The sequence below is a fragment of the Malaclemys terrapin genome, chromosome 12, assembly GCF_027887155.1.
Source record: "Malaclemys terrapin pileata isolate rMalTer1 chromosome 12, rMalTer1.hap1, whole genome shotgun sequence".
Taxonomy (NCBI): domain Eukaryota; kingdom Metazoa; phylum Chordata; order Testudines; family Emydidae; genus Malaclemys; species Malaclemys terrapin.
In genome coordinates, this window is record NC_071516.1 from 42,114,003 (window position 1) to 42,137,880 (window position 23,878).

Here is a 23,878-nt window from a genome sequence, read left to right on the forward strand (position 1 = left end):
GACCTTGATCCTGCACTGAAAACCCCATGGGTGGATCCCTGCATCCGTGCTGAGCCCCACTGGAGTCTGTGCGGTTCATTGCAGCATCAGGGCTTGTGATCATAAAACCACGAACACTGGTGGGGCACTTGGGCAGGTGCAAAACCTGAAACTACTCTTAACTCACTCAAGGCCGCTCAGCCCCATCTCCTGCCAACTTCCCAGAAGCTCCCAAGTCTCCACTTGTCCCCTGATCCTCTACCTCTCTGCTGCCCCCTATGACCTCCTCACCCCTCCTGCCTTCTCCTCAGGGACCCCCCACATCGCCCAACTGCTACCCCCATTTCCCCTGCACCCCTCTTCTTGCCTCCTCCCCAGGGACCCCGAGCACCCTGTACCCCCCATGTATAGCTATCCTCTCAGCAGTGGAGAGATTGTGGTGGATGTGATGTTAATGATTCCAGTCAATTTTTTTCCTGAAGCAATCAATGTAATGATCAAGTGTGTGGTTTCGTTCTCTGTGACGAGTCCAGTCAGATGTTTCTTTTTTCTTATGACTATCAGTGGGGACGTGGTAGTTGTGGGTGATGTAGTCTTTGTTGTGAAAGAATTCTTCTAGTTCTCCACGTGAGTATGGTATCAGGTCATCCTTCCAGTGTGTGGGAAGCATGTAATGATTTCTTGTTTGAGGTAGTTCCTTCTGGAGATGTGAGGTACGGGAGATGTGCAGAAGGACTTTTTATTTTGTAGATCATGCAACATTCCAACACACTCACTCTCCCCCAGCACACACTGTCTGTCTCTCCCCCTTCATGCACGCACACTCCGTCACATGCTCTCTTCCTCCCCTCCCTTCCCCCCCTGCACTTCAGTTAAAAAGTGGCTGGCAATCTAGTAGGATGCCCATGGAACAATGGGATTGAGAAACCTGCATCATGAGATGCTGTACCTGCCCCATGAGGCATTGCAACCGTTCCCAAAGCACCCTGCAGCCAGTTGCACAGTGGGATAGCTACCACAGTGCACTACTTTCTTTGTCATTGCAAGAGCTGCTAGTGTGGATGCGCTCCAGCCAGGGCTGTCCCTAGGGGGGTGCAGGGCCTAGGACAAATCAGCCTCCTTGCCGGCTGCCGGGCCATCCCTTGCCTCCTCACCTGCTGCTCTCCTCCTCGCTGTCTGCACACCTGCCTGCCGCTCGTCTCCTCACCCGCCTGGCTGACTCTCGCCTGCCCGTTAGTTTCCTCGCCACCTGTCAGGCACTCCACTAGTCCGCCGTTCTCCTCCTCGCCGTCCGGCCGCCCACCCCTCCCCCTCCTTACTCTCCTTCCTGCCTGCCACTCGCCTCCTCACCCCGCTCACCCTCCCACCTCACCTGAATATTGGGACAAATGGCGTCCCAATTGTACATCGGTCAGGACGTGGGACAAAGGGCTAAATATTAGGACAGTTCCTATTTTATCAGAGCACGGGGGCCCCCAAAATGCAGGGCCCGGGGCGGTTGCCCCGATTTGCCCTACTCAAGGGATGGCTCTGGCTCCAGCGACACAAGGAGCACAGTGTGGGCATGCAACGGCAGTTTAATTAAGCAGTTTAATAAAAGTGGTCTAACTTTTGGTGAAAAAACTTGGCAGTGTAGACATAGCCTGAGGCAGATGTGGGAGAGAGGATGTAACATACCAGGCTAGTGATAGGCCCCCATCATTCTGTCATATGGGCAAAGAAGGATTTGAAAGCTGGGCGTGGACTAAGGATGCTGGAACTGGGCATTGCTGGGTGGAAGGAAGCAAAAGGGATAAATGGTGGCATGCAAGATAGGGAGGGGAATTTAGGCCATGTCGAGGCTACCGCTTATGTCAGCAAAACCTATGTCACTCAGGAGTGTAGGAAAAAACCACCGCCCTGAACGACAAGTTTCACCAGTCTAAATGGTAACATGCATCACGCTGTGTTGGCAGGAGAGTTTCTCCAGCCAACATAGTTACTGAAACTCTTGGAAGTGGTTTTATTATGGTGACGGGAGAGCTCTTTCTCGTTGGCAAAGAGCAGCTACATGAACGATTTTACAGTGGCGCAGCTGCATTGGTACAGCTGTGCCGCTGTAAGCTTGCTAGTGTAGACGTGGCTTAACTGCAATTGTTAATGGCAAATTCAGTTAATTTAGAGATTACCTAAATGGAAGTGAGCAATTGCACCACTTCTCCTAGTGGCCAAGAAATCGCCTAATACATATTCTCCCATTGCTATAGAGTAGCAGCACTGTCAATCCCAAGCATTCAAAAATGAATCCGTTCCCCAAAATAATAAGAAAAAAATTGCCTTCTGGGCTTTTGCAAATGTAGGGTTCACTTTTTAAAATTGTTACTTGCATGAAAGCTGAGATTCTCACAATCCCATGACTCCAGGAGCTGGGGCTTTAAGAAAACCCAGAACGTGGAGGTTCATCATAATCACAAGAGTTGGCAGCACTCAAATAGATGAATGCAATTGTCTCTTAACCAAAGCGATTTAAAGAACAAAACCCCTTTGAGAGAACATAAATTCATAATGCAGTCAAGAGCATGAGAAAGATCAAAGCTGTGTGAACAGAACATACTGAGAATCAGATAAGCATGTTAACTAGCCTGTCAGAAATCCCATGACTGAAATTTGTGCTGGCTGAACTATCCTGAGCTCGTCAGCATCTGTGCTGTGCCAGTTTCTGCGTGGGGGAGGGAGGGCAGCTGATATACAGAACCCTGAACATATCAGGGTTTTTGAAGAGTTCAAGGAAAATCTCAGTCCAAAGACTGCAGAGGCAAGGATCTCAGGATTTATAAGTGTGAAATGGAAATTATGTATCATTGTGTCGGTTATGCAAAGATGGGAGAAACCAGGACTCACCACATGGATGCTAAGCGACACCCTATCATCATCAACTTATCAAGAAACCCCCTAACGAGAACCACATTCTGTGTACTTGCTCCATCTGACTGCTCATCTGCTCCATCACAGAACCTGATACCTGAGGAAGAGAGCGTGTGACGGAGTGTGCGTGCATGAAGGGGGAGAGACAGACAGTGTGTGCTGGGGGAGAGTGAGTGTGTTGGAATGTTGTGTCCACGGGCGCCGACTCTGTGGGTGCTCCGGGGCTGTCCTGCCCCGCCCCAGCTCACCTCTGCTCCACTTCCTCCCCTGAGCGTGCCGCGGCTCTGCTTCTCCCCCATCCCTCCCAGCGCTTCCCACCACTAAACAGCTGATTTGCGGCAGCAAGCACTGGGAGGGGAGGGGGAACGCGGCATGCTTGGGGAAGAGACGGGGCCGGGATTTGGGGAAGGGGTTGTGATGGGGACGGGGCACAGCGGGGCTGGGGGTGAGCACCCACCGGCGCCTGGAAAAGTTGGCGCCTATGGTTGTGTCCTAAGTTCAGACAGCTGCCAAAAGCAAACTGCGCACACACACACACACACACACACACACACCTGCCTCTGTGTACGTATTGTGGGAGACAGCAGGAACATTCCACGTTAAAGATTTGCTCTATGATTCCAGGAGCAGCACAGCACGCCAGCTGTCAGAAGGGAAGAGACACATGCCTGCAAGACTGCAGAGTTCAAAACAATGAGCAGCGCGGTCACTGCAGGCATTGTGGGACATCTCCGGAGGACAATGACAGTGATAAATGCAAACAAGGTGTTTACACTGGCACTTTGGCAATAAAACCTTTGCGCAAAAAGCCTTATCACTCTCATGGAGATGGTTTGATTACAGCGCTGCAACGGAGGAGTTTCGTCGCAAAAGGTGGCTTTGCAGCGCATACACTTCTGCTGTTTCATTGCCCAAAACTCCCTTTTAGCAAAAAAACTTGGCCGTGTAAACCAGGCCTTAGTCTTTGCAGAGTATGAGCTCTCTAGGGCAGGGAGCTCATCTCCGTCTGTGTTTGGAAAGTCCCTGGCACGGTTGGGTACTACCACAATCTAAATGATAACACTCTCCTCCAAAGTGTGGCAGGTTTTTCATACTGCACCTACTTCTACAGACTAGAGATTCAACCTACAAGAACTGTTTACCTACTAAAACTTTTCATATGGAGCATATTCACTGTGTGGTAAAACAACAGTTGTTTTATATCTTTCCAAGTCAGGTGGGAGTTTTACCTGCCACTTATGACATGTTACAATATCCACTATAAGGGAAGTCTTTTCACAACCTCATTTAAATATCATTTAGCCAGTAAGAGACCCCAAATCTGAGATTTGAGTTGACTGAATCGCTCCCACCTTGTCAACATTTGTACTTTGTGCCAGTGCTACAGGAGAAAGCTGACAGGGAGAGCCCAGAGTATCGCCAATATTTCAACTACAAGAATCATTTGAAATCCCATTCCCTTTTGGAACTTCTCTCTGCTTTCCATTCCCAGCATCCCCACTGACCGCTTTCAAACACTTCCATACTAATGACCGTATATGACATTAACCATTTAGTTATGATACTACAGTTCTCAGAGTACCACAAAGTGGTGTAAGAGCAGAGACCACTGAGGCCCTTAGAGCACCAAAGCCATTTGATCATAGATGAGGGCAGGTAGCCTTGGAAAATATCGATTTGCTGAATATCTAATGTTTATCCAGACATACACAGGCTAGAATTTTCTCCTACTCTGACGCAACCCCGATGTGACTCAGCATTTTGTTTCTGATATTCGTTTTAAAAGAGCAATAGTGTTTCTAGCACTGTTGGAAGAGTCTTTGGATGTAGATTTCAGTAACATACTAAATGTAATCATAATGCCTAGAAACTAATGCTTGTTGCAGATTTATACTGCATTCCTGGGCCTAATTCAGAAAAGTGCTAAACATTCACAATCCCCCAAGAGCGAATAGTAGTGGGTGCCGGGCACCTCTCTGGATCAGGCCTTTGTGTGATTGTATGACCTCCAGTTCAATCACAAAACCTCAGTGCCAAGGAGTACAGGGTATACTTAGAACAAAGACTTCAATGGAATCCTTAAAAGGAAACAAATTTAATTACACTAAAGGCCATTTAAAGTTCTCCTATGGGAATGAAGAAGTTAAATTTTAGTAAATCAGGATTACCCATTTAACATACTCCCATTATACCTTATCTCTAATGTACTGTAGTTATAAACCCAAAGCAAAGAAGATTGAAAGTACTCCGCAAAAAGAGAGTAAATCAAAAGCCTTTCTGCTTCAGAAGTAAGTTTTAGCTGGCTCCTCGAGATCATCACAGTAGCATACCTAACCACAGAAAGTAAACAACCAAAAAGAAGGGTCTTTACAGAGTAAATACCAACCAGTTTGACTTTCAATAACTCACACACAAAACATAATTCACACGATACAGCAGTAGAAAAAAAGACTGATTCCCTAGTGCATAAAGTGAAACTTTACACTTCCTGCCAAGACCGTTTATTCTGTCAGCCAATCCAAGCTCACTCACACTTGCAGCAGACCAAAACACAAAGGCAGCATGCAGTTTTCAGGCCTTTGGAGTGAACAGCTCCAAACTCACCACCACACAGGTCAAAAAGTGAAGTGACTAATTAACTTCCTTTGCATCAACAAGACATTTATTTAGCAAACAAGGCCACTAGACTTTTTTCCTTCAGAAGTTTCATCATCCCTATCACTACTGTAGCTAAACCAAGTGCCAACACGGATTCTGCTCTACAGAAGCTTTTATACTGCGCTCATTGCCATAGTATCTGAGCATCTTCCAATAAGTGTGTGTTAAGCAACATGACTATACATCTGTCATGTGGTTGTTCGCTCTTCCTCTCCCCGGAAGAGTGTGTGCAGTGGAGTGTTGTTTTGGTAGGAGTTTTTTTTTTAATTAACCAAATATACCTTTTGCTATAGATTTACATTAGAGAAGGCAAGGTCAAGAAATGCACCTGGCACTTGATACAAAACGCTGTGCAGTTTGTGACAGTTCTTAGTTCCTGGGGGAGCTCATTTCCCAGTCTTGGACCACTCCTGGAGAAGATTCTGTCTCCCGCACAGATAATCTTTATACGCTTACGGTTGAGAATTCCGGTGTGCCAGAGGAAAGCAGTTGTCAACCATGGCCTTTGGCCTAGAGCTTTAGACAATCTTTTCAATACCCTGGGCCCAGGCTGTGTAACACTTTCAAGGTTCAATGGCAAAAAAATGTTAATGCAGAATTAAGATTGCTTGGCAGTATATCGTCCTCTTGCAGAATACTGAAATGAGCAAAACTCAAACTTCTGAGAACCAGGAAATGCACAGTTAAGATTCAAAGGGAGGCCCCATTAATTTTGTTAGGCCCAGCTTAGGATCCAATGGGGAAACAAATACTTGCACCTGAAGCTATAATCTGTCCGACCCTTTTAGAAATCTGATAGTTATGGGGTTGGAAAAAAAGTGAGCACTCACCCACTGGAGGGTGGAATGCTGCAATGGCTGCCAAATGTACTTTAATGGAACTAACTAATTGTCAGGCCTGGATGTTTTAGGTGCAACAAATAATCCAAAATGTGGTTAATGGAAGCATGCACTGGAGACACATTTCTCTGCTGAGATCAAATAGAGAAACGTTTCCATTTGGCCAGGTAAACATGCCTAATGGAAGCTTTCTGCTGTTCAGAAGCACCTCCTTCATATCTTTCAAGCAAGTCATTTCTACTGGTGTTAGCCACAAAGCATCGCCGCTGTTAAGTGGAGGGTCTGCAGATCTCTTCCCTTGAATGTGTAAAACTGCTGCCATCCTTCTAAGCAGTTCTTAGTGAGCCTTGTTATCTTCTTGTGGTCAAGAAAAGTTCACCACCTCATCTGGTGATGAGGAACATAAACACACCAGGACACTGAGGCAATGGCTAGTCTGCCTCTTGTAGCGGAGGAGCTGTCTGAACATCTTCCAGTTGCTCAGTCCTGGTCAGAGAATGTTGTCTGCAGTGCAGATGATCTTTGATGAAGCCAGCTCAGACAAGTGAGGAGAAGTCCGAGCAGCAGGAGAGACACCCCACCGTGTCCAGAATAGCCACTGACATGGTGATGGAAAGTCCCATGGTTACACAGGCCATTGCCCCTTGAGATGTGCCCACTGCTGGGACATCCACAGACCCCACGGGGCTCTGATGCAGGGAAAGCTTCCCACCTGGTGTGGGACACAATAGGACCCATTTCCAGATCCAACGAAGATGACTCAAGCATGCGATAATGGTGGAGCAGAACCCTGTGGACAGGAGACCAGTAAGCCAAACCCAGAAATGGTGGCAACAGGGATATTAACGGTGGCAAGCCCCTAGAATGTACAGGACTCCTAGGCACCAGAAGTAGCATCAGTACTGTATGCTTTTGCAGAGGTGGTGTAGGGACCAGTTTCCAGTGAGGGCTGAAACGCTTCCTGAACCACAAGAGACACTGGTACCAAGAGGTGCGGTAATTCTCTAGTGGCGGTGTACCCTTCTGGTGTAGTCAATATCGAAATTGGATCTTGGGTCCGACACAGACACTTCAGGAATCGGCCTCAACAGATCTGGCACAGGTTCTGGGCTTGACAAACCCCCTTTTGCAGCAGATGAGCATGCTGGAGAATGCTTCCCTTCAGAGTCCCTCTCAGAATTCTTGCTTTTAGATGGCCTGGGTACCGAAGGTCTTTCTGGACAACATACCATGTCCTGGCAGATCTGGGTCTCTTCATCAGTTCTAGAGATACAGAACACAGTGCCAAGGCCTCTCAGGAGGTACACTCTGTACAGATGGAGCCGCACTTGGAGCGCACTTTGAACCCAACAGCTCCAATGGCCAAGTGCTGCCTCCATAAGGAAATATTTAAGTCTCACAGCTCTATTTTTTTAAGGGAGGTTTAAAACGTCTATAAAAGGTGATATTTCTCACTGATGTGAAACTCCCCCAACATTTTAGGAAGCTGGGGTGTGGGTCACTGACCGGCACTGGCCTGGCACACGGCTAGCAGGACTTAAAACAGGCGGTTTAAAAAACAAACAAAAGGAACTATTTCTTCACACAACACACAGTCAACCTGTGAAACTCTTTGCCAGAGGATGTTGTGAAGGACAAGACTATAACAGGTGTGACAAAGTTCTTCCTCTATCTTGGTGGGTCCTGCGCTTATTGGCGGATTTTCTTGCCTCAGAGATTCACCATGTAGGTTGGGGAACAGCCCAGAAACCTTCCCCTCTGGAAGAACCCACAGTCCAGGTCAATTGGGAGGCTTGGGGGGAACCCGGGCCCGCCCTCTATTCCAGGTTGTAGGCCAGGGCCCTGTGGACTGCAGCTGTCTATAGTGCCTCCTGTAACAGCTGCATGACAGCTACAACTCCCTGGGCTACTTCCCCATGGCCTCCTCCAAACACCTTCCTTATTCTCACCACAGGACCTTCCTCCTGGTGTCGGATAACGCTGGTGCTCCTCAGTCCTCCAGCAGCACACCCTCTCACTCTCAGCTCCCTCTTGCTCCCAGATCCTCACACTCTCACCACAAACTGAAGTGAGCTCCTTTTTAAAACCCAGGTGCCCTGATTAGCCTGCCTTAATTGATTCTAGAAGCTTCTTCTTAATTGGCTCCAGGTGTCCTAATTAGCCTGCCTGCCTTAACTGGTTCTAGCAGGTTCCTGATTACTCTAGTGCAGCCCCTGCTCTGGTCACTCAGGGAACAGAAAACTACTCATTCAGTGACCAGTATATTTGCCCTCTACCAGACTCCTGTACCCCACTGGTCTGGGTCTGTCACACAGGGTTCAAAAAAAGAACTAGATACATTCATGGAGGCTAGGTCCATCAATAGCTATTAGCCAAGATGGGCAGGGATGGTGTAACTGGCCTCTGTTTGCCAGAATCTGGGAATGGGCAACAGGGGATGGATCACTTGATGATTACCTGTTCTGTCATTCCGTCTGAAGAACCTGGCATTGGCCACTGTGGGAAGACAGGAACCTGTTAGATGGACCTATGGTCTGAAGTATGGCCATTTTTATGTTTTTATGACTTAAACCCCAGAGAGAGAGAGAGAGAGAGAGAGAGAGAGGGAGAGAGATGACTCTCTCTACCAGTTCCGGACCAGAGAATCAAATTTGGTCCAAAAGAGACCAAAAACTAAAACCTATCATTAACTATACACTGTAACTAACTACTGAACAAGAAACAGACTTTATGCAAAGAGTGAGGGAAATAAACTGACAATAGCAAGACTTCCAGTTTCTTCTTACCATCAGTGATGGTATTGGGAGGGGTCAGGGGCAGCTCTGCCCTCTTATACCAGCATGCAGTGGCGTGCAGCAACAGAACACTCAAACCGCTTCAACCGGTACTAGGGAAGGGAAAAGTTCTCCAACAGCCATGCACGAGGCATGCACGGATCTAAAGTGGAATGGACATGTGCAATCACTCAAAGAATAATGTTTGTGTGTCATACAATATACCAGGGGTAGACAACCTATGGCACGCGTGCCAAAGGCAGCACGCAAGCTCATTTTCAGTGGCACTCACATTGCCTGGGTCCTGGCCACCGGTCCCGGGGGCTCTGCATTTTAATTTAATTTTAAATTAAGCTTCTTAAACATTTTAAAAACCTTATTTACTTTACATACAACATTAGTTTAGTTATATATTATAGACGTATAGAAAGAGACCTTCTAAAAATGTTCAAGTGTATTACTGGAACGCAAAACCTTAAATCAGAGTGAATAAATGAAGACTCAGAAGTGGTGTGCCGAAAGGCTGCCAACCCCTGCAATATACATTTACTGGGTAGCCACACACCTGCCCATTTCCTGATTAATATTGTTCTGACTCTTAACAGCTTTCATATTGTCACTGTATTGATTATTCAAATGTTCAGCCAAATCAGAGAAAACGATTACACAGCTCCTGGACACACATTTCTGATGCCGTCCAAATCTGCTATCAGACATGGTTTGAGGTGTATACCAGGAATAAAAAAAAACAAAAAAAAAAAAACAGATTATTTCCACCTCACCATGAGGTCCAATAGATCACAACCTCTTAAGTCACCAGTTAGATGCCGCAGGGTGGGTAAAACATGATGCTAATGCAAGCCAACTCTCTTCACCCAGATCAGCCTGTAGCCAGCAATCCCCATGCCATGGCATACTTCTTGCTCTCCTGCAAACTTCTGCAACCTCATGATCCAGGAATCACCAAGAATCCACATGCTGCCAACCCAGGCAGCACACATACTTCTTTTCCCTCAGCGATCAACTTCCATGCTGTGCGTCTTTGGAAACACCACATTCATCTGTCCAGAGATCAGGAAGTAGCCAGGACACTACTACACACAGAAGAGGCAAAAAGAAGGCAGGGGGAATTAAGGCAGAAGTTGATGCAGGGCCAAATACAGCAAAGGAGTGGGTCTGTTGGGGCAGCAATTTTTCCAGAGTCCCCCAGAGAATTAGCAGGTGCCATGCAAAACCTGAGATCAAAACTGACAGACCATTTTGACCTCCATCACAGCAACAGTTTGATCTCTACCTTGGCACAAAAAAACCAAAAACACACCAATTTTTTTTTTGAAAAATGGCTATTTTCCCCTCCCAGGTTATATCTCTGGAAACCCTAGTTCAAGTGACCCCAAGTTTGAATCACCAACCCTACTCTGCACTCCCACGAGTCACAGGTAATTTCAAGAAACCCAATGCAAGAATGCAGATTTTAGAGCAGTCAGAAGTGTCCTTTAAAGAGGAAGTGAGGATGTGAAGGGCTCCTTTACACATCCACTGACAGCATAGGAGGGTCTGAAAGGTGTGAAGTGGCACATTCGTTTCAATGTGATGTTCTCAGCATACAAACACCCCAGGAGATGAATATAAACTAAAACAATAGATCTGAGACATGTGAACTGCTCCATGCATCTCAATGTGTGTTCCCATCCACCTCCTGCTTTACAGTTTGTGATATGCATGAAATATGCATGTTCTCAGCTCCCCACCCAAAGGGGCAGGACTTTTCCAGATGCTGGCTCAAATGAGGGGCAGGGAGAGAACCTCAATGTTAAGGCTCCACAGGTCTGGTGCCTTGCACAGCTCTGGAACAGTCCCTGGGAGAAGCACTTTAGTGTGTTAACCCCTTAGCCTCACTGCCTCCTGGGTCCGAACTTCAGAGCCTTCAGCACCCCTTTCACTCAGTGAGTCCACTCTAATTGGCCACCTGGGGGGAGACTTGCACATCCAAAGGAAGCAATGCACCCCCAACCTCAGTGACTCAGATAGCATTGTAAAAATAGAAGGGTTTATTACATGTCTGGAACACAGCATAGAAAGTCCTTACTTAGCATCGAGAATAGAAAAAGTTACAGCATAGTCCACCTGGGTCAGTCCTGCCCCTCCTCCTTTGTCCCCAGTCCAGAAGCATGTCTCCTGCTTCCAGCAGCCCTCACTATACAACCCCAAGGGTCTCTCCTCCATCCTTTGTTCCTCTTCCTGGTCTGAACAAGGTCACCTGGTTATCTGCCTTAGCTCTCTGTCCCGCACCTGGACAAAACTGGCTGGCTTCCTGCGGGGGTTGGGGACAGTCCAGAGTCATTAGTTGCCAGGCACCACATGTCCAGCCATTGGAGTGGTCATATTCTGCTGAGACTCTGCCAGAGTAAACAACTCTTCCCAGCACCTAGTTCAACATGCAGCACATAGGGGAAACTGAGGTATGCACAGTAATCATACAAAATATTAAGAAACATTCCCACTTCATCACACTCAGACCCTCTCAAAAGGGCAAGCGCCCCCCCTCCCTCACCAGATTGCTGCTCACATGATGAGGGAGGAGGGGTATAGAAACCCTGAAAATAGAGAATATTAATAATGAGAAGGAATTTTCTATATCTTTCAAAGACTTGCAAACAAGAGCATTTTGGTTGCTCATGTAATGTCAGATGAGTCCCCTGAAGTTAACACAAAAAGCTTTAGCTCACTGGCAAAACTTCACTTCAGGTAATTACATCTGGCCTACCTAAGATGCCTTGGGCAGGTTTAACTGGATGAGTATTTTTACACTTCCTGTCCTTTTGGCGTTGCTGCGTACTGTTGAACAGTTGCCACATTCCACCCATGCGGCTGGATTTCAGTGATGGGTGACGCAATTCATATATATAGCGTCAAGTAAGTTTAAATGCATTGTGAATTTTGAAGATGAAAGGCATAATTTGAAGTGATCAAAATGATTACTATGAAAGTATAAACAAAGTCTGACTGTACAGTGCTACCCAAGTTACCTGTGTTAACTGGATCACTGTAAGGTCATTAATGTAGCAAAAGCCTGTCCCCATGGCAGAACGAAGTCCAGCAGTCCCAAAAGTCAGCCTGCAACAGAGGCGATCCCGCAGCTCCTTGTTCATCCCATTCCGTACCAGGATTTCAAACTGCGCTTTTGTTTTAGGGTTCTGCAAAAGAAAAACGAAGGTTCAGTTCCCACTGCTCAAGGAGGATCGGACGGAACAATTACTGCTGCAGTGCAGTTTGTGTTAAAATAATTCTCACTAATTCACAGGATAGGAAGAAGTGGTCTCTGTATCCACAACCCAAGCTCTTTTAGAATACAAGTTCTATGTTGGTGTAAGAAAGGATCATTCTTTGCTCTAACCTTTGTCACTTCTAACATGTTCTCTATTCAAACATATTTAACTATGCATAGGCTTGGAAGTAGTAGATTTTTATTGGTAAATGTCAATTTCACCATATACACACAAATCAACACAAAGATTCCCATCTATAATAATCAAAATGTACATATAGGCAAAGAAAGAAAAATGCTGCTTGAGAACTTGCTAGAATTTGAGTCAAGGCTCAAATTTACTTTGTATATTTTGACAAGTGATGTTGACTAGTTGTGTTTTAGCAGTTACAAAGCTTTAACTTTCTGAATCTCAACATCTACAGTGATTATTCTTCGCTGACCTTCCTATTGTCTGAAATACCCCATAATTTCCTGCCGCTGTGAAAAGTTATAGATTAAAGTCAGAAAAATGCTTAAAAAACAAACATTTTTTATATTATCCATCAAACTGACAAAGTCAAATTCTGCCAGGTCTAATTATGCATGACTTAATTATTAAGGAAGTGAATTGTACTCCAGAAGATGTTCCTTTCCAAAGTTAAGACCCAGAACCAGACAGCTTAGAGTAGTTCATATTTCAAAGAGTTGCAACAAAATTGCTTGTCAGCTGCACCAGGAATTGGGAATTTTAAAAGACTTGAGTAAATTTTCAAAGGCACCCGTTAGTCTGTGGGAGTTGGGCTCCAAGGGTGCCTTTCAAAACACTACCCCCTACAGTATTAGGTAATCTTATTAGTTTCTAGCGGCTAACGCAGAACCATTCCCTAGTGCTTTGTCCAGTTTAGCTGTAAGTTACTCAAGCAGAGGATATGCCGTGTTGTTGTAGCTGTGTTGGTCCCAGGATATTAGAGAGACAAGGTGGGTGAAATGATATTGTTCATTGGACCAACTTCTGATGGTGAGAGAGACAAGCAGAGGAGTCAAGCAACAATTGAGTCGGTGTCACAGTCAGGACATGTTCGGGATATTCAAGTTACATTCAGCCTCAGAAATGTGGTTTGGATCTGTGAGTACCCACAATAGTCAAAAAAAGGATAGGACAAGATTTGTTTTTATGTAGGGGAATGTAAATATGAATGCACACGCAGCTTCAGTGTCTCCAAGTAGTGACAAAATTACTACTGTCGTGTACCAATAATTTAATCAGAATTGTAAAAAATATTTTAAAATATAAAACCCAGCATTCATGCAATGTGAAGACTGCACAGTTCATTATAAACTCTGGCATTGCAAAGCAGAAACTGCAGTTCCAACAGCAACTTTTATTGCTTGATTTGAAGCAAGGCTGAATTATATAAATTAGAGGTTTATCCAGAAGAAGAAAAGAGTGTGGTTCTCAAACTATTGTAGTGGGGACCCCTTTCACAGAGCTAGCCTCTGAGTGTGACCCCCCCCTTATAAATTAAAAACACTTGTTTACATATTTAACACCATTATAAATGCTGGGGGCAAAGCAGGGTTTGGGGTGGAGGCTGACAGCTCGCGACGCCCCATGTAATAACCTCACGACCCCGAGGGGTCACGACCTCCAGTTTGAGAACCCCTGGTGTACACTGTATTTGCACTACATGGTACAGATGAACCATTTACTCTTTGGGGTAAAGTAGTACTGCTCATTACAAAAGGCACATCTTTTTATGTCTTATGCTGCACAGCAGCTCATTAACATTGAAGTTGGACCCTTTTTATTTCTAACTGTGCAACCTCAGCATGTTTTCTGCATTGATTTTCCTAGTGTTTTCTGGGGGAAGCTGGAAGTGTGGAAGCTGGTTTTAGAAGACATTTCTCCAACTTACAGGCTCACTACTCCATAGCTATTCCATTTGCAACCCTTACAAGTTCTGCTTTCTACTGCTGAATTCCACAAACCAATACGTGTGCACTTCCATATTTGTATTGCACTAGCATACATAGTATAGTCAAGTGTGCGTGTGTAAACTTTATTTTTCTACTGCACATATCCAACATTCAATTTTGAATGATTGAACAAAATCTGTTTTGATTTAATCTAAGCAATGGAAGTCATCCTCAATAAGCACAAAGTCCTTATCAACTTTTACGCTTCAGAGCTCAGCTGTTTCTTTTTACAACTGGGGAATGGGGAGGAATGTTTCACCCTCACCCAACAGTCAGACTGTCAAATGCAATTGGACTTTGGGTAGAGACCAGTATGGGAAGTTTACAAGAATGCTGCCAATTTAAATTCTCTAAAATAGACTTAAACAGCATGCTTTGATTTTGTCTCCAATTCCTTTAATAGCGTATTTCTTCTCCCCTGTTTACATTTATGCAAATCTTTTCTGCAAGGGAGAAGTTTTGCAGAAGAACGATGAAACTGACTAGACAAAATAAAAAAAGATTGAGAATTTTTTTTGCTAGCTTTTAAATTACAGTATTTTTAGGTGTGACCTGTCACTATAGTACGTACAACATTCAGACAAATGATCTTTCAAATCATGTCCCTTTAAGCCTACAATTAGAAAATTCTATATAAAAAAAAGATGCAATTGAAACTAGTATGTAACTTTAGAGTTTAGCCACACACTTATGCACATGATTAACTTTACCAATGGAGTAGTCCCACCAGACTTGAAGTGTTTCCAGAATTGGGCCCATAACCATTATTTATATTATAGTAGCATCCAGGGGCCCCAATAAGAATCAGGGTGCTATCTGAACATATAAGAAGAGGTGGTTCATACAATGAGGAGCTTACAAACTAGCTTAAAACAAGATGCAACAAGTGGGCATATAAGAAAGGAATGAACTAGATAATCATAGGGGTATATGGTCACAGACTAACCATATGCACAATTTAATAGCTCAAATCATTGTGCTGAGATATTTTGTGTTTTTTTTTTTTTAATTCAGAGATTGAAAAAAAAAAAATAAGATTACCATTCCTCACTGGCCACGTACCAAGTGAACTATAATAGAAACAAACAGTACCCAGACAATTTAATATTTTTAAATAGGTCAGAAAATCCAGGTCAGAATTAGAGACTGTATGCAAATATTTGCCATTTATAATGGCAGAAGGACAAGATGGGAGATCTCTGTGTAAGCTTGAAACTTCTCTCACAGAAGTTGGTCCAATTACCTCTCGTACCTTGTCTTTCTAGTATGGGCACTGACACTTAACCAGAAGAATGACTCCGAGGTCCTTGTATGTAACCATCATACAACTGAAGACAGTGTCAAACTCTCTCTCATGGTCAAAAGCCTCCAATCCATTGTCCAACCTGTTACTTAGAAAAATCCCATTTGATTGACAGTGAACTGACTCATCATTATGCTTGCCAACAAGTGGTCCATTATTTCAAAGATTCATGCTGATGATCAATAGGGCTATTGAACAATAATTGACATGCTCCTCATTGAGTACACATTCTGGGAGGATATTTCCTTCAAAATACTTTCCTTCCATGACAGAAAAATCCAGTTAGATCTAAATAATTTAACTGGGCTTAGATATATTCCCTACCTGATTCCTCAAAACCAGTACAAATCTACACCAGGAAAGCTGAAACTGCTTTTATTTGGTCAAGGTCCCCACCGCTGTTTTTAAACTGCTGGCAGTACCTTTTTCTGCCTCTGCTAGGATTATTTGTATGGCAACTAACAATGTCTAGTTTGTTGCTTCTTTATTATGGAATTAGATTAGACCCAACTGCTGAAATGACTGGGGATACGAGTGAAATTAAATGCAGTGCATTTTACCAAGGACTCTACGGTATGTCTACACAGCTGCCGGGAGCGAGTCTTGACAGACTCACACTTGCAGGGCTTGGGCTAGCGTGCTAAAAATAGCTGTGTAGGCACTGCTTTGACATTTGGGCTCCCTAGGCTCCACAGGCCAAACCCGAACAGCCACACTGCTATTTGTAAGCATGCTAGTGGAAGCCCCACTAAAACAAGTCTGTCCACGCAGGCTACAAGAATTGCTCCCAGAAGCTGTGTAGACACACCCTCCGAGGTCCATGTCAACTAGAAAGGCTTGCAATAAAATTAAAAGCAAATCAGATTAAAAGTTGATTTTTTTTAATGGCCTAGTCTCTAAGAGGCCAAGTATCCATGAGTTTTATCTGGACGCAGAGTCAATACGTGAATATCTATGTTAGCACACTTCTACAGAAACCACAAGAACACAGAAACAACTTCCTTTTAAATAAACAGTAGTTGGATGAAGTCAGCTGCCCAGCATGTTTTGCAACTAACTATTTTAAATTTAAGTTTGATTCAGTTGGGGTTGGTCCTGCTTTGAGCAGCGGGTTGGATTAACTGACCTCCTGAGGTCTCTTCCAACCCTAATCTTCTATGATTGCAAGTGAATTTGATGACACAGAAGTAGGTTTCTTGTCTTGTTACTATGGAAGTCAGCAACAAAAGCCTCTTTCTTAAAGAGGCATTAATTTGGAGTTATCAAGAGCATAATTTAAATACTGTACCTAACCTGCAGTTGTATCCTCACAGGCAGGCCCTTGTACCCACCTGGAGCCCTACTAGTTCAATGGACTCTAAAAGTGATCTGATAGCAGATCTGTTAGCTTTAGCCAATATAATTGTTACTCAAGAAGCTTTCTAATTGGCGCACATTAGAGCAGGGTAACAGTAATGGAAGACTTAAGTTACAGGACGATGGACCTTGATGGCAGGGGGAAGTTTGAAGAAATCTGCTACATCCTCTACATTCTCAAGTAGGCCACGCAACGTGCCTAAATAGCTTCATAGCAACATTGCGATTTGTGGTTCAGGACACCCAGTTAAAGAGCAACGTCTTGTTTCATTCTCCAGAATGAGGAAGCTCATGACTTTCACTGAGACTATGTGGATTATCTTAGTGACCAACTGTCACTTACTATACAAATTAGGTTTGACTCAATTTTTTTGTTTGTTTTTAAACCTTGGCTTAAAAACAAACAAGTTATGCTGGTGCAATATTATTGCTGTGGTAGAACTGAAGTGAGGAAAGTCAAAGTTATGGTTCCAACTTCAACAATAACTCAGCTGCACTAAACACAAGTCAGATACGAATGGGTAAACTATACAAATGCAGTGCTACCAAGATTACCCAAAATGCTGCTTCCTGAAATAGGTATCATAGGACATGACCTATAACAGGGCTCGGCAACGTTCAGCATGCGGCTCGCCAGGGTAAACACCCTGGCGGGCTGGGTCAGTTTTACTTACCTGTTGACGTGGCAGGTTCGGCCGATCGCGACCCCCACTGTCCGCGGTTCGCCGTCCCGGGCCAATGGGGGCAGTGAGAAGCTGCGGTCAGCACATCGCTCGCCCGCGCCACTTCTCGCCGCCCCCATTGGCCCGGGACGGCGAACCGCGGCCAGTGGGGGCCGCGATCGGCCGAACCTGCCGCGTCAGCAGGTAAATAAAACTGGCCCGGCCCGCCAGGATGCTTATCCTGGCGAGCCGTGTGCCGAATGTTGCCGACCCCTGACCTATAACATTGACCATTCCCCTCTATTATCCAAAAATTAGATTCACTGTCCCCCACTGTATCAAACAATGCATGTTATATACATGTATGCAAGGGGACTAAATGGATTGATGCTGTGGGAAGATATAAGATCCAGCTATAGCACTGAACATGAAAAAACCCTACAAGTAATTATATTGAGCTTAGCTGCCTTTGAGCATTTGATACACACCATATTTACTACAGAGCACCCATTCACCATGACTCACAGACAGCAACATCTCTCAAAAACTGATGTTCTGCCTGGAGCAGCTGTTCAGACAAAGCACTCTGACAACAAGAAGTAGTGTGGTATTAATTAACTGGAGACTTCCATTTGTATTAGTTGTCAACCAAGAGTACACTTTGTTAACGCTTGGGACAATTTTTAAATGGGCATTTAGCAAAGTGAATTTTCAAGTTAAGACTGGATTTTTCCGCCTACCTACCTGAATTTAAAACAATTCAGGAAGATGTTCAAGGTCAAAAACATTAAATTCAAATTAAAATGGATGCAGTGACCCAGGTACATTATACTTTAAACAAACTACAGGGAGGAGCCAGCCAGAGACTCCAGCTAGTAAAAGTGACCAAAGAAGGGACCCACAGACGCAGATATCATCAGAATTTTCTAGTTTTGACTGGACCTTCTCCACTCTGTGCTAACTGTCTATTTGTTCCAATGCTTCCCCTCCCCCCGTTTTCATCTCAGCCTTATACCGGCCTTTCCTGGCCTTCACTTCTCCCCTGCAACGCACATACACCATTTGTCCTTTAAAGTTATTCTATGCACAAGGTAAATATGGATGGCCCCATTTTCAGAGCTGCTACAACTGACTTCAATGGGAGCTGCAGGTGCTTGGAACACCTTTAAAAACTTACGCCAAGAAGTTACTTCCTCGGTGAACCTTGATGTAAAATTTGGGCCCCTTTAACAGACTTTTAAAGAACGTCAATAAGGCATTCTGAATACACTTCAGCTGAATACAGTTCAGCTGAGGCTTAAAGGGGCAAAAAACAAGGGAGATGTCATGCTAGGAGTCTACTACAGGCCACCTATCCAGGTGGAAGAGGTGGATGAAGCTTTTTTCAAGCAACTAACAAAATCATCCAAAGCCCAAGATTTGGTGGTGATGGGGGACTTCAACTATCCGGATATATGTTGGGAAAATAACACAGCGGGGAACAGACTATCCAACAAATTTTTGGACTGCATTGGAGACAACTTTTTATTTCAGAAGGTTGAAAAAGCTACTAGGGGGGAAGCTGTTCTAGACTTGATTTTAACAAATAGGGAGGAACTCGTTGAGAATGTGAAAGTAGAAGGCAGCCTGGGTGAAAGTGATCATGAAATCATAGAGTTTGCAATTCTAAGGAAGGGTAGAAGGGAGAACAGCAAAATAGAGACAATGGATTTCAGGAAGGCAGATTTTGGGAAGCTCAGAGAGCTGATAGGTAAGGTCCCATGGGAATCAAGACTGAGGGGAAAAACAACTGAGGAGAGTTGGCAGTTTTTCAAAGGGACACTATTAAGGGCCCAAAAGCAAGCTATTCCGCTGGTTAGGAAAGATAGAAAATGTGGCAAAAGACCACCTTGGCTTAACCACGAGATCTTGCACGATCTAAAAAATAAAAAGGAGTCATATAAAAAATGGAAACTAGGACAGATTACAAAGGATGAATATAGGCAAACAACACAGGAATGCAGGGGCAAGATTAGAAAGGCAAAGGCACAAAATGAGCTCAAACTAGCTACGGGAATAAAAGGAAACAAGAAGACTTTTTATCAATACATTAGAAGCAAGAGGAAGACCAAAGACAGGGTAGGCCCACTGCTTAGTGAAGAGGGAGAAACAGTAACAGGAAACTTGGAAATGGCAGAGATGCTTAATGACTTCTTTGTTTCGGTCTTCATCGAGAAGTCTGAAGGAATGCCTAACATAGTGAATGCTAATGGGAAGGGGGTAGGTTTAGCGGATAAAATAAAAAAAGAACAAGTTAAAAATCACTTAGAAAAGTTAGATGCCTGCAAGTCACCCGGGCCTGATGAAATGCATCCTAGAATACTCAAGGAGCTAATAGAGGAGGTATCTGAGCCTCTAGCTATTATCTTTGGAAAGTCATGGGAGACGGGAGAGATGCCAGAAGACTGGAAAAGGGCAAATATAGTGCCCATCTATAAAAAGGGAAATAAAAACAACCCAGGAAACTACAGACCAGTTAGTTTAACTTCTGTGCCAGGGAAGATAATGGAGCAAGTAATTAAGGAAATCATCTGCAAACACTTGGAAGGTGGTAAGGTGATAGGGAACAGCCAGCATGGATTTGTGAAGAACAAATCATGTCAAACCAATCTGATAGCTTTCTTTGATAGGATAACGAGCCTTGTGGATAAGGGTGAAGCGGTGGATGTGGTATACCTAGACTTTAGTAAGGCATTTGATACGGTCTCGCATGATATTCTTATCGATAAACTAGGCAAATACAAATTAGATGGGGCTACTATAAGGTGGGTGCATAACTGGCTGGATAACCGTACTCAGAGAGTTGTTATTAATGGTTCCCAATCCTGCTGGAAAGGCGTAACGAGTGGGGTTCCGCAGGGGTCTGTTTTGGGACCGGCTCTGTTCAATATCTTCATCAACGACTTAGATATTGGCATAGAAAGTACGCTTATTAAGTTTGCGGATGATACCAAACTGGGAGGGATTGCAACTACTTTGGAGGACAGGATCATAATTCAAAATGATCTGGACAAATTGGAAAAATGGTCTGAGTTAAACAGGATGAAGTTTAACAAAGACAAATGCAAAGTGCTCCACTTAGGAAGGAAAAATCAATTTCACACATACAGAATGGGAAAAGACTGTCTAGGAAGGAGTACGGCAGAAAGGGATCTAGGGGTTATAGTGGACCACAAGCTAAATATGAGTCAACAGTGTGATGCTGTTGCAAAAAAAGCAAACATGATTCTGGGATGTATTAACAGGTGTGTTGTGAGCAAGACACGAGAAGTCATTCTTCCGCTCTACTCTGCTCTGGTTAGGCCTCAGCTGGAGTATTGTGTCCAGTTCTGGGCGCCGCATTTTAAAAAAGATGTGGAGAAATTGGAAAGGGTCCAAAGAAGAGCAACAAGAATGATTAAAGGTCTTGAGAACATGACCTATGAAGGAAGGCTGAAAGAACTGGGTTTGTTTAGTTTGGAAAAGAGAAGACTGAGAGGGGACATGATAGCAGTTTTCAGGTATCTAAAAGGGTGTCATAAGGAGGAGGGAGAGAACTTGTTCACCTTAGCCTCTAAGGATAGAACCAGAAACAATGGGTTTAAACTGCAGCAAGGGAGGTCTAGATTGGACATTAGGAAAAAGTTCCTAACTGTCAGGGTGGTTAAACACTGGAACAAATTGCCTAGGGAGGTTGTGGAATCTCCGTCTCTGGAGATATTTAAGAGTAGGTTAGATAAATGTATGTCAGGGATGGTCTAGACAGTATTTGGTCCTGCCATGCGGGTAGGGGACTGGACTCGATGACCTCTCGAGGTCCCTTCCAGTCCTATAATCTATGAATCTATGAAAAACTAGCTGCCCTATTGCCTTGACATTTCCCAAGACTTTCTTAAAGATTTCTCCCCACCTCCTGAGGTTTGGCATCAAAGACACTGAAGAAATACCATGGTTGGTGAATAGGGAAAATTCTTTGGGGTTGCCCCTTTCTCTCTCTCTCTCCCCCCCCCCACGCCCCCCAAGAGAAGAGTTTAATCAGTCACCTCTCCCCACAAGGTCATATGCTCTACAAGATCATCAGGATCTTGTCCGTGGTACATTTCCTCTAGGTCACTAGGATATAGCAGGTTTCAGAGTAGCAGCCGTGTTAGTCTGTATCCGCAAGAAGAACAGGAGTACTTGTGGCACCTTAGAGACTAACCAATTTGAGCATAAGCTTTCGTGGGTTACAGCCCACTTCATCGGATATAGCAGCATCTGAATTGGCATCTGTCCACTTCAGGGACAGTCTTTCAGTACACGTTCTCTGGAATTCTTAATCAGGATCAGTGTGCTTACAGTACATTTGGTACAGTCAAAATACATGTCTGGAAGGAGGTGAGGATTGGATAGGGTGACCAGACGTCCCGATTTTATCGGGACTGTCCCGATATTTCCTTGTTTGTCCCGCGTCCCAACTGACGTGCGGTCGGGACACTGGACAAACAAGGAAATGCTCCAGAGCCCGGAAGTGCTCGTGCCCCGCCCTGCCCCGACTCCACCCCCTCCTCCCCCGATTGGCTTCCTCCCCGAATCCCCGCCTCTTCCCCAGGCTCACTATTCCTCCTCCCTCCACAAGCGCTGGAGGGAGGCCCGGGAGACGCAGGGGAAGCGCGGGGCCGGGGTGAGTAAGAGTCCGGCCTGGCTCTGAGCAGGCAGAACTCAGTTGGGTGGTAGGGATAGGATGGGAGCGGCCCGCGGGGCCAGGCGGTGGCTGTTCTCCCCCCCGGGCAGCGGGACTCGGGAGCAGCCACTGCTGCAGCTCCCACTGCCGCGGGGGAGGAAGCGGCCGATGGTCAAGTTCGGCGGCTGCGGCTCTGGCGCCTGGGCCCAAACCCCCCGAGCCCGGGCCTGCTGCAGGGACCCAGCAGCGCGCACGCTGCGCCCAGCCCCTGGCCAGTCGCGTCTGGGCTGCTGCCCAGCTGGTGCTATCGCGCAGCAGCCCCGGGGCGGAGGCATCGGCAGCCCAGCCCCGTTAGTTCCCCTGCGGAACCCGAGTGGGCCGCGGGGGCTGGGGCCTGCTGCCCCCACTCCGGGGCCGCTGTGGGATAGTACCAGCTGGGCAGCAGCCCAGACACAACTGGCCAGGGGCTGGGCGCAAGCAGCGTGCACACTGCTGGGTCCCCGCAGCAGGCCCCAGCTCGGGGGATTCGGGCCCAGGCGCCAGAGCCGCAGCAGCCAAGCTTGGCCATCGGCCGCTTCCTCCCCCCGCAGCAGTGGGAGCTGCAGCAGCGGCTGCTCCCAAGTCCCACTGCCCGGGGGGGAGAACAGCCGCCGCCTGGCCCTGCGGGCCGCCCCCCTCCTCGCCCAACCACCCAACTGAGTCCTGCCTGCTCGGGGCCAGGCCGGACTCTCACTCACCCCGGCCCCGCGCTTCCCCTGCGTCTCCCCGGCCTCCCTCCAGCGCTTGCGGAGGGAGGAAGAATGGTGAGCCCGGGGAAGAGGCGGGGATTCGGGGAGGGAGCCAATCGGGGGAGGAGAGAGTGGAGTCGGGGCAGAGGGGGGCAGGGGGGGGGGGGTGCGAGCATTTCCGGGCTCCAGGCTCCGGCGCATTTCCTTGTTTGTCCAGTGTCCCGACCGCATGTCGGTCGGGACATGGGACAAACAAGGAAATATCGGGACAGTCCTTGTTTGTCCCGCGTCCCAACCGACGTGTGGTCGGGACACTGGACAAACAAGGAAATGCTCCAGAGCCCGGAAGTGCTCGCGCCCCCCCTGCCCCGACTCCACCCCCTCCTCCCCCGATTGGCTCCCTCCCCGAATCCTCGCCTCTTCCCCAGGCTCACCATTCCTCCTCCATTTTCCTAATAGCTAATCCAAACCTCCCTTATCGCAGATTAAGCCTTAGTTCTTGTTCTACCTTCAGTGGACATGAACAATCACTGTCCTCTTTAACATATTTGAAAACTTATCAAGTCCCCCCTCAGCCTTCTTTTCTTGAGACTAAACGTGCCCAGGTGGGTTCTTTTGTTCGTTTTTCAAACTTTCCTCATATGTCAGGTTGTCTAAACCTTTTACCATCTCTTCTGGGCTCTCTCTACTTTGTCCACATCTTTCTTGATGTCTGGTGCCCCAAACTGGACACAGTACGCCAGCTGAGACCTCACCAATGCCTAACA